Genomic DNA, 12,702 nt, shown 5'->3' with positions numbered 1-12,702 from the left:
TTGAAACGTGATGAAAGAGTAGGGGAAATAATCGCATTGAAGCAAGTTTCATTTGGAACTCACTGCTGAACTAGGGCGGACATCGATACGTCAGTAGCAGATTTGTTTCATATACATTCAACACATACATGCTGTTTAAAAAGCAATTCTTGATCTCACAAGGACAGCTTCTCTGCCATTCTTGCGCAAGGGTCATGTCGTGGCCTTTTAATTTTAGTTGTGTTAACTTTCCTCTATTCATTTATTGACGTTTATAAGAAAATGGTGAAGTTAACAAAGGTTTACTCGTAAAATCAGTCATGCTATGTTTTTTTAGAAAATATTGATGAGCAGGTGGTTTTTGTGGGCTGATGAGGATGACTGTTAAGATCAGATGCTGCTAGGGGAAAAAAACAGAGGTAAGAACGTAGGGGTGTGAGCTTTGGCGAAACCCTTGAAGCAGATGTCTGGGCCTTTTTCGATATATTCGGGCAGTAAACATTGTTAAGTGCTTGGTGCAATGAAGTTTTGCAAACGTTCTGAAAGAGGCATAGACAGCAATGCATCGGCGACTAAAAGAACTGACAAGTTTTTTCGTTGTTAATATGTTACACAGTGATGTGTTGTGAATATGGGGAGTGAATTGCACAGCTTCATCTGTGCAATGTGGGTATTACGCTGATTATACCATCTCTGTGGTTAGAACAGGGGCGAAGCGAGGAGTGCTTTCTCTTTTCTGTTTACACTTACGTTCAAGATGTTACTTAAGTAATATTCCAGCGATCATCCAGATTTCCATTTTATTTTCGGCTCGTACAGAGTACAATGTGCAGTTCATAGCACCCACCTCAGAAAAAGTATGAAAGGTAATCGCGCAGCCATGAATAAAATGTCTGGGGACTAGAGCGCCAACCGTACACAAACGAGGCGCAGTCCGTGGTGATCTACAACAGGAAAATCCCTCGGGTGACTCGTTTAGATTGAAGCTCACGGGCCTGTTTTATTTTCTGAATGTCATATCCTTTATTGCACACAAGGCTGCATCCCGAAGGGACTCTCGCGGAAATGTCCCTGTACTTATGGCTTTCACCTGCACCCCCATGTTTACGCACGCCACCGTTCGCTGGCGGTTACAATATTCCAGCGCGACCACTGAGTGGAACCGAGAAGTGTCAAGAAATAGCGGCGGAGTTGGTTGCCTTGGTAGCTGAAACTTCCTCCTTTGTTAGCATCTTTGAGTTGGCTGTCCACAAAGTGCACAAGCCGGTCCGAGAATACCACCCACCTTGAGGGAAACATCGGCTAGCAGTGTTATGTTCCTTCATTTTTTTCGTGACAAACTGATATGCATAAAAATCACGAATTGCGTCAGTCATGGCAAATAAATACTCCCAGACATGCACCACCCGCGGCGGTAAACGACGATATTGTGATTCGACATTAAAAATTTCTGAAGAAACGTTTAGAATTGATGCCGGCCACTCAGCGCACGAATACCCAGAATCGCATGATGAAAACTATTTTCAGTCAGTTCTCCTGGTTCACATATTGCCTGAATGGCAGAGGGCCTTAAAGGGCAGGAAACCAGAACAAAGTGGCGCCGTCAGTTTTCGCATGAATGAGGCACTAGCGGCAGCCTTACTCGTGGCTTCTATGGTTGCAATGGTGAACCGGCCTGTTTGCAAAAAGGTAAACGGACTCTTGTATGCACAGGAAATTTCGTTTACTCAACTCTGAACAAAGGAAACTAAATTTAGTGTGCATTTTGTCGAAGATATCATTAATACATAGGCCTAACAAAAAAGAAACATTATCCAGGTAAAGTGTTAATCATTTCTTTTTGGCATGTTACCTAGAATTTAGTCTGTACTCCTACTGTGCTAAATGACTTCCAGACGTTTATACACAATGCCAAGTAGTGCATTCAGCTCAATTTTTATTTTTACATGATACACTAAGTCCAGGCCCGAAAAGCTTAATCGCACTGTATCATCAAGTCACAATATCGGGACACCTGCCCATGGTGAGGTAGCAAACCTTCGTTATACCACATCACGTGGCAATGTAGAAATAACGACAGCTTTCGTAAAGACCCGAGTGCGGAACAGTGGGAGAGCCGGCTCTCCAGTGGCGATTTGGATTGCCAACTAGGTCTAATCCAGCACGCCCAGCGAGCAGCGAAGCTCAGCGGAGCCCTGGAATAGGGGCACCGACCCTGTGAGAAGACGGAAGATGGAACTCTTCTGCTACTAGCATAAGCCCCTCCTAGAGAAACTAACGTATTTCCTATCCTATCCTATCCTGTATCATCAAGCACGATTTCATGCTGTGCTGTATTTTGCGGAAAGCATTCGTCGTTATGCGTGGTTCTTGGAAGGTTTGTAATTTTACGTTGTAGTTATTTACCTACAATGGCAGCGATACCGCAGACTTTCTCCCAAGATTTTAGGCGTCGTCACTGCATTCATTGGCATATTAGGCTATAATAAAAACATTTATTGGCAATTACACTCACGGTAAAGGCATTTATCAGCGCTAGGTGGTACGCATTGCAATTCTTTTGCATTGTGTTTGAATTTCGATTGTGACGGATGCATCACATCGGCTGGCGAGTGGCAAAACGGGCAACGATGCAGTATAATTTAGTTATCGTGTTTTATTACAGGTAACGCGGACATAAACTGCCAAACAATAGAGGGTCGATAAATCAGGACCACTATCAATTGTCAGGATATTACGCCTACTGGACAAGATCAGAAAGTTGTGTTGCGTGAGGTGATGAGCTGGTCGAGGTTGCAGACCCGTCCTATGACACCAATTTCTTTACAGACTGGTTGTGCTTCGTCCAATCTACGTTGTAAGCACTGATGAGCTGGACTGCCGAGTCAAGGTCACGAATTATGTGCGTCTGCGTGATAAATCCCAGGATGTCATCGCGAAACAATGGAACTGCACAGACAAGGCCAGCTGGCGCCGTACCACCGTACGCACACTTGCAGCATGGCCCGACGCCAGAGCCGCGAAGCGCTGGCCGCTACAGCCGAAACAATAACACAGTAGGTTTGCGGCGACTAACGACAGCTGGAGCGTAGTTTATGTCCTGTATTTTCGCCGTCGTAGTGAGCGCGTTCCTTTAAGGACTCAAGTATTCGCGTTTCGCTCGTGGCTATGGTGAAACCAGTGGGTGAAGCATATGCGCACAGAAAACACATTGAAGTTTATCACCGCAACTAGGCAAGGCGTGCCATTGCTCGCGCGCCTGTATGCTTAGCCTCAAAGCTCAATTAGCCAAGGAGGAAGTTTAGCCTCATGAACGTGAACAAATCTAACCGACATATTTATTTGTCATGGAACCTTACAGATACTAAGTTTCCGTGTTCGCAATTCCTTTCCCACTTTTTCTTTCAAGCAGCAGCGTTGAGGTCAAACTTGAAAGGCACCCGAACCATCACATGCTATGTTGACGAGGTAAACAAATGTGAATTAGTATTTTCTGTGCGCGCGTGTAGGATCGTGCGACGAGTGAACGCGGCGATACAAGCACGTCAAAACCGCGCTCACTCCTATGGCAAAGAACATGTCAAAGTAAATCAAGCTATCTGTCGTCAGCTACAGCGGCCAACGCTTCGTGACACTGGCATCAGTCCAGGTCACGCCGTCGAGGATGCGGGTTACACATTCTGGCGGCGGTACATTCGTACTGCCGTGAATGTAGTCGCCATTTCAAGTTTCCTTTTCGTATGACTTCACTAAGTGAGAACGTAGGACGCCATGCCATCCAGCGGTCACTGCGAGATGCTTTCATGAGTGGCGTTTCCAGGCGTCTGGTGGCGTTTTATTTTGTTCCAGGCTGATGGGGATGAGGCTATAGTATGCGAGGCACGGATTATTGGCATGTAAGCGGCCATGGGGCTCTCGCAGATTCTCTGCAACGAGGCGGCAGAAATAAATATACAAGCAAGCTCCTTAAACATCTCGCGTTGTGCAGCTGCATAATGAGATTTTCCATAAGGGGCATCGCTCTTGTGGTTCTCGGAATGGAAGCTCTCACGCTTTAATATATCATATGGTGATGTTATTGCTGCAATTTATTCATCCCGATAGAAAAGTGGGTCTTTAGCGTAACGTTTTGTATTTTTTTTTTATTTCTTCTTCACTGGCTTGAGATAGATTAATATGCTACCTAGTAGTTCGACGCAGAGCAGTCAACACAAGTCGAATTTTGCCAAACCTAACCTCTATTCTGAATCATAAATTCAGCCATATTGTAGACACACAATGTCAGTTATTGGTCGTCGCTTGTTTCGTTGATGTAAATTATCCTGAATAAAATAAACATTGCATTATAAATAAACAGTCGAATCCTGAACCTGAAATAAATAGGCCGGTGGTTATTCCCTATAGCCATCGGGTAGCCCATAACTTGAAAAAGGTAGCTTCCAAGTTCAAGGTACCAGTAGTTTTCTCTGCCCCCTGTAAGCTGGCCGCGTTGTGTCCTCGTATACACACAGAGAAACGGAAAGACAGAACATGTGAAACAAAGCATGGCCATAGGTACGTAGAGTGTAATGAAGGGGTTATATATCAGGCTTCTCAAACTTGTGGTAAGACGTACGTTGGGCAAGCGGGCCGCTGTTTGAATGAAAGCTTAAGGGAGCATGAACGTTCAATGATCAGTGGAACGGTGTCTAATCTGCCGCTGCTTTGCAAGCACTGTGATCTCCGCCAGTGCAAACCCGTTTTAGAAAGGACGTTGATTTTGGGCCAAAGCCGCGAACGTGTGGCCCGTGAACTAAAGGAAGCTTTTTGGATTCGAAAGAGAGGGCCATAATTCTGTAAGCGATGCCTCGGTTTCCCTATATGAGAGTGAAGAAAGTTTTTTGGAAACATTTGGTTGAACAAAGAACAAGAGTACGAGTTGTGCTACTATTAACTGTGTGTATTCAGAAGACGAAACCGTTGTTGAATGCTTACGCTGGTACATGTGCTTGTTATGGTTTTTATGTTTCCGTGTGCTTTTTATCTCATTTTCCCTTTTTAACATATCATTGGGTCCCATCACCATAGAAGTTTTGTTTACCTGTTTTGTGGTGGCACAAGGTGCTTAGTGCTTAAAACGTTGAAGAAGGTTTAGGATGTTACATGATCTTTCGGGGTGTCGGGGTTGGTTTTTGTGCCTTAAAGTTTCGCTCACTTCTTATTCATTCCAACATGTTACTTTGGCCCTTTACACCACATGTCATTTTGTTTTTAAAGTCGTCGCTGTTTTTATCAGTTTCAGTTCACCATTTGTTTACTGTTTTAATTTATGTTACGTAAAACTTTATGTAAAACTTGTCATTTTGTTTTGAAAGAGTAAGGTGTTTTTATCCGGTTTAGATCACCCTATGTTAAACATGGAATTTATTGTTAGATAATACTATTGCCTTCTGACATGTACGGAGCTGATAGGTGGTGTGACGATGTCCCTATATATTGTGTGTGGATTTCAATAAAAGAATCAGTTGCAAGTAGCGCGTTATCCTGTCGCCTCTCTTGTGTTTGTCTTTTTTTGCGCTTACTTTTCTCCAGTACGATGATGAACCAACTAGCCCAGCAACAAGTTCTACTTCAGTGTCGCCCTTATGTATATGGTCGGCCATTCGATATCATCGCCGATATCCATGCTCTGTGCTGGCTGTTGTCCCTCAAAGATCCGTCCAGCCACCTCGTCCACTGTGCTCTCCGTTTTCAAGATTATGACATTCGTGTCCTTTATCGCTCTGGTCGCAAGCACTCCGACGCAGACGCCCTTTCGCACTACCCTGTGACCTCTGACCCTGAACCACACGCTGTAGCCGGCCTCACGCCTTTCTGCCTAGAAACCATGGATATATGGCATCTGAGCAGCACAAAGATCCCCGCATTGTTTCACTCATGAACGTTCTGGCCAACCAATCACAATGCCACCATTCTCGAGCTCCTCCTTTACCGCAGAAATTACCTCCCTGATGGTCGAAAATGACTGCTTGTTATTCCCCGACATCTGCGATCAGTCATTTGCGCTAGCTTTCACGATGACCCACAGTGCGCCCATGCTGGATTCCTGAAAACCTATACCCGACTATGTCATCGCTGCTACTGGCGGGGCATGTATTGTTTTATTCGCCAGTACGTCCGCTCTTGTATCAACTTTCAGCGTCGCAAGAACCCACCACGCCCTCCAGCTCCCCTGCAGACTCTACCACGTCCACTTCGGCTATTTGCACGTGTTGGAATCGACCTTTACGGGCCTCTTCCCTGCTCTTCCGCCGGCAGCAGATGGATCATTGTTGCCATCGACCACCTGACCTGATATGCTGAAACTGCTGCTTTACCAGCTGCAACTGCCCGTGACGTAGCTGGTTTCATCCTTGAGAACCTTATCCTGCGTCACGGTGCGCCACAGGAGTTACTTAGTGACCGTGGTCGCGTGTTTTTGTCTGATGTCGTAGAAGCCCTTCTTCAGGCGTGCAGTGTTGTTCATCGTACGACGTCGGCCTACCATCCCCAGAGAAATGGAATGGTCGAGCGATTTAATCCGACCCTCGGAGAGATGAGGGCTATGTATGTTTCATCCAGCCACTCAAATTGGGACCATGTATTACCATTTATAACCTATGCCTACAATTCTGCTACGCAAGCGACTACCGGTTTCTCGCCTTATTTCCTCCTGTACGGCCGGGAACCTTCGTGCACAATGGACACCATCCTACCCTACCGTGCCGATGCCTCCGAATTGACACCCATTTTTCAATTTCAAGCCGCTGCCTATGCCGAAGAGTGCCGCCAGATCGCACGTCAAATCACAGCTCGAAATCAGTACCACTAGAAAATCTACCGCACCGGATCCTCATGTATGCCGCCTGCTTATCGTCCAGACTCGTTGGTATGGCTATTGGTGCCCTCTTCTACTTCAGGCCAGTCGCCCAAGTTTCTGAGCCGATTCCAGGGATCCTATCGTGTGATTAAGCAAACCTCTCTGGTTAATTACCTTATAGAGCCCCTCACTCCATCAACAGATCATCGCCGAAGAGGACGTGAAATTGCCCACCTTGACCGCTTCAAACCGTACCATGCATGACCCTGCCATCGTGACCTCCACTTAATCCGCCAGGATGGCGTCTTTTCACAGTATTGTAAGAGAGATGCATGACCCGTGGAAAAGAGAAAGAAAGGGAAATCGGAGACGTCGCGCGCCGAAGACGATAAAGAAATGAAGACGACAAAGAAGACGAAGCTCGAGCTGTCGCTGTGAACGCTCGTCGTCGTAGCTGCTGCGTAATATAAATATATTGCTGTGCCAACCATCTAAACTGCTTCATTACAATAGTTTTATATTTCCGTACCTTTTTTGATCACCTTGCGCTAAAGTTTTCGCCAGTGTTTGAATTATAACTTCTTATCCAGGTGTTCAACAAAAAGGATCTCAAAAACTGTCCCCTCTCAGCCGCAGGGACCGCGCTCCGACTTGTTACATTTCCAACGCGGCAGCGGAGCACAACACCGGACCCATATGTTTGTTTTCTACATTGACATAAAACCCGCAGTTCCTGTTTCATCATTTTCTGGAATAAGAGTTAATTCCTCTAATAGCAAAAGGTTGCTTCTTTCCTTGCATAATTCTTCTCGACATTTCTTACGTCATTATCATAAAGCAACCACTAGCATTTCTGTTATTAGCGGCATTTATGTAAACCCGGTGGGAGCGGCTTCAGCGAGTCCGGCATGGGACCAGGCAAGACTATCTCGACTGTCTCGTCGTGCACACTTTCTCATAAAACGCCACTATGTCTTTCGCTTACTGGTTTTGCAGGCTCGTTACGCCTACAGTCGCCTCTGGTGGCACAATGACTCGCAATGATTTAGTCGAAGACTGAGAAATGCTTCCGCAATGTAGTAGTACCTCTAACTTATGCGAAAGTTTTAGTCCAGTTTTATTATTGATAACTTCGGATGAGCATTCTGGACAAGGCGGGTTATAAAGCATAGCCGGGTTCTTCGACTGATTTCAACCTCACTATTACACCGTCGCGTTCAAAGACCACCTTTGTGATTTTCGATAGAGAGCCCGGCTCTTTTGATAGCTTTAACTTCCCGGGTCAAGTTCAACCTATTCGTCTTGGTTACTAACTTTTAGCTTTTAACCTTTGTAATGAAGTATTTCAATTTTAGCCAATTTATGCATGATTCATAATGCTCGTTACAGTGAATAAATGTTTGCCAAATATTTGGCATATATTATAAAAAGTGAAAGAACAAGCAGGTAACTTGTAATGTAGCATATTCTTAGTTTAAGTATTTACGATTTGAATGTATGTAATTTCGGTATTTATCTATTCGATTCGCATTTAATTTGCTGGAAAATCATTTCTTTGTAAATTTTGTACAAACATTTACTATCCAAGAACCTATCTGTTCTCTTGATGAGTCCCTTTACATTTAAGTAGAGTGGGGTTTTAAATGCATTTCTGCCGCTTTTAGTAAATCATCTCTACAATTTTCACGTACTAATTGATTTCACGATAATAGTGAGTAAATATACGATTGTTGACATTGTGAAAGTGGGCGCAGAAAAGGACGTTAGAAAGTTAGCACTCATAGTCTGCTGGCTGCCTTCGCCGCGGCCTGTGGCATGCTCTAATTCTTAGTTAGGCGGCGCCAACAAATCTAAAAGCTAAAGGTTCTAGTACTAGTGATTAATTTTATAGAACACTTTTCGCGCGGACAGGCGATTGAAGAATTAATAAAATTACAGGCTTTTTTTATATATCATGAAGAGGTGAACGGCTGAAGAATTGTGTCAGCAACAGCAGCAACATCAGTAGTAGTAGTAGTAGTAGTAGTAGTAGTAGTAGTAGTAGTAGTAGTAGTAGTAGTAGTAGTAGTAGTAGTAGTAGTAGTAGTAGTATTAGCAGTAGCAGTAGCAGTAGTAGCAGCAGCAGCAGCAGCAGCAGCAGTAGCAGTAGCAGTAGCAGTAGCAGTAGTAGTAGTAGTAGTAGTAGTAGTAGCAGTAGTAGTAGTAGCAGTAGTAGTAGTAGTAGTAGTAGTAGTAGTAGTAGTAGTAGTAGTAGTAGTAGTAGTAGTAGTAGCAGCAGTAGTAGTAGTAGTAGTTGTTGTTGTTGTTGTAATAGAAGTAGTAGTCATCAGCACTCATTTTAGTCATTACTACTAATTACTATTTTAGCATATCCAATCAAGGGCAGTCGTTACAGTCGACGTTAGACATATTGATCATTAAAAGGCCTCATTAGTCATTTTAGTCATTTCGGCTAATTTTAGACATTTTTCGTCCTGTGTAATCAATTGTTGTCGTTACAGGTTGTTCTAAAACATATTAATTATTAGAAGTCATTAGTAGTCATTACTAAGAAGTAGCAGTAGTTGTTGTAGCATTCATTAGTAATCATTTAGTCACTACTAGTCATTACTAAGTATTTTAGGCATTTCTAATCAGTGGCAGTCGTTACAAGTCCTCATTATACATATTGGTCATTATTATAGTCATTAGTATTTATTTATTTATTTATTTATTTATTTATTTATTTATTTATTTATTTATTTATTTATTTATTTATTTAAGTACCCTCAGGGCCCGAGGGCATTACAGAGGGGAGTGGGGTACAATAAATTAAAAAAAAAGGGAAAGAAGAACAGCAATCAGTATTAAAACAAATGTGAACAGTAGTATGGCTGGCACACATAAGCAAGTTACAACAATATAAGAATGCAAATTATTAGCTACTGACACAGACGTATGAGCGAATTATATAAGCACACAATTATACCACGTGAGCAAAACAACAATGTTACTAGCAGGAAGGAAAAAAAGTTGCTGAAATATACCGTCATACACGTAATCAGCAGCACAATTCGGGAGGAAGAAGAGAAAAAAAAAGTTTATCAAAAACCACAGATGAACTAAAAACTATAAGCAAATGGCAGTGTGGAAGAATTCAATGCACTATGTTAACATCAGATTAGCTAAAGCAGATTTAAACGCAGAATGGTCACTCACTTCAACAACCCATCGGGAAAGGCGATTCCATTATGCCGATGTGCTGGGGATGAATGAGTTGTAGAAGTTATTTGTTTGGCACGACGGAATACCAACTTTATGACGGTGATCGATCCGAGCAGACATGTAGCAAGGTGGTGTAATGAATTTTCTCTTAAGGATGGGGTTATTATAGTAGATCTTATGAAATAGACAAAGACGGAATATATTTCTACGTTGAGACAGTAGTAATTTTAGTCATTTGTAATCAATTGTAGTCGTTACAAGTCGTTTAAAGACATTTATTATTAGAAGCCATAAGTAGTCATTACTAAGCAGTTATTATTAGGCCATTTTACTCAATATAAATTTCATTTATTCCAACATCAACATTACAGATACATACGACCGTGAACAAAAAAACTGGACTTGACAGGGTTCACGGCCCCTTGACATGGCATTGGCAGCAAATGGGGATGCAACACAACGCATTAAGTATGGAAGGATTTGATACAAAATCAAGACATAAGCGAGGAGAATAGCAAGATAAACAAAGTTTTTAATGAAGCATACAATATATGGAGCAATGAAGAAAAAGGCAAAGGCGTAAATATTGTCGCTATAATACATTTACAAAAACAGTACTGCCGCTATGAAACATATCGATTGTTTAGAAGCGATGAGAACACATTGCGTAGCATCTAGCAGCCATAGTTAGTTCGTGTTCGAGGTATTTTCCGCAGTACTACTCATTACTGAGCATTTTTAGTCATTTCTAATCAATTGCATTCTGCTGAACGCATCAAAGTTCACCGGCGTTTTATAACTGGTTTACAGAAAAGGCGCAGTACCTGTCACGTGCGGAATCGCGCTGACACATCTCGCGAGCAAATCTCGCCTATGCGGGATTTTCACCATAAGCCTGTAAAGACTTCCGCGCAATAAATGAGCGAGCTGTTCGTAGCATCAGGTTACCAGAATGGTGCGAAATACGTTGCAATTGCGAAGGAATTGGAGGATTTTCGAATTCTTGAAAAAACATAGAAAACATTACCATAGCCGTAACCCACACATTCATTAACGCAGCGCTCGAATGTGCTATTCCAGGACAAATTACAAAAGCATGCCATACGATGACCAGGTATAGGAAATTAAAACTACCTTATTGTTCATTAAACAAAGCGCACAGAATAGAAGAACAGCTCTTCAGGTAATATGTCAGATAGGAAATGCAAAGAACCGATCTTCATTTGGGGAATTTCACAACGTCAACGGGTCATTCGGTTCATTCGGTTCATTCGGTTCATCCCTGATAGTGAGTGAAAGAAAAACAAAAAAGAGTGTTCAGTCACGTCTCCCTGCCTTTTTATGTCATAGCCTTGTCAGTGGTGGTCAAATCTTATGTGTACAAAATTTAGGTGAAAATCAATACTGGCATTGTTTGATATTAACCTTTTAAAACAGATATGCGTCAGCACCGTTTTTGAAAAAGGAATTTTAAGAGAAAATTCCGAAAATTGTGGACCCTGGAATGAAATCTCCCAGGCTTGTTTAGGATGTATAGACCCCTTTCGTAAATGTTAAATCAGCTTCACCTCTATGCTGCATTCCCCTCTAATGGAGGAACAGCAATGTATTGAAACATTATATTATGGCCATAATTCATATCATTTATGCATCAGAACATATTCGCATAATTGCTCTATTACCACTACATGCATCTGTGTAGAAGCAACATGCGATTTCAGGTCTATATCGCCGTTTTTCTGGCGGCCAGTGACGCCATGTTTGGGGAAAGAAGCAGCGTGGGAAAGCCTACTTAACGATTTTTGCAACGATTTTGATGTACAAAGCATTTATTTTGTACATCACCAAGGAAGCACAGATGAGGCAGCAAAGAAAACCACTTTTTTTTTCTTTTTGCGCGATTACTCAGCAGAATCCCAGTTCTTGCTCCTCGAAATTCAAGCCTCAAGTGATTTCTTCTTCTGCTCATCAATTTGCACATCTGCAATGATGTGTTAAAATTTGCCCCATTAACAAAAAGGTCACAGAGGTTTGATGTCGTACCACCTAAAACTCGGCAAAACGTACGGTTCACTTAATGTGTTTATGATGTTCAATTTTCTGGACACATCTGTAATAAAATTGTGGAAACTTGGACCATTTCACAAAAATATCCAAGAGGTTTAACGTGATTTCACCCGAAATTTGTGCCCACTTGGAGAATTTATGATGGCCATTTGTTTGGGGATCTGAGGCAATGCTTTAGTTTGTACATGCAAAAGCTTTTTACGACCATCGAACTGGACGCGGTCCATTACACTTGAATATTACTTTTTATCCAGTTTGGCTCCGGTTGATTTCCAGGTGACCTGGGTCAAATTTCAGAGGTTGCCCGACGCACCTCTGAGATTGATCATCGAACTAAGCACAGTCTGTTTTTTGTTTAGTTTGGGCAAGGGCCGAATCCAAGATGGTCCACCCTTAAATTAGCGTGGTTTTTTACTAACGGTTTCGAAATTCGCGTTGGTTGTTGATGGCGTCGCAGTCCTATTTCACCAATCTGCATTTCTACGCAAGACTGACAAGATTTCTGCTCGGGGTTGTACTGCTTAATTAGCCGCTTACTAACACGTTCTGCGAAGTCTTTTTTTAGACTATGTGCAGTGGCTGTTAAGATTGTGGCGTAAACAGCGTAAAGTACT

This window comes from Amblyomma maculatum, chromosome 1 (genome assembly GCF_055883805.1).
Source record: "Amblyomma maculatum isolate TAMU_Amacu chromosome 1, ASM5588380v1, whole genome shotgun sequence".
NCBI lineage: Eukaryota > Metazoa > Arthropoda > Arachnida > Ixodida > Ixodidae > Amblyomma > Amblyomma maculatum.
Note: the sequence above shows the minus strand (reverse complement) of the source record.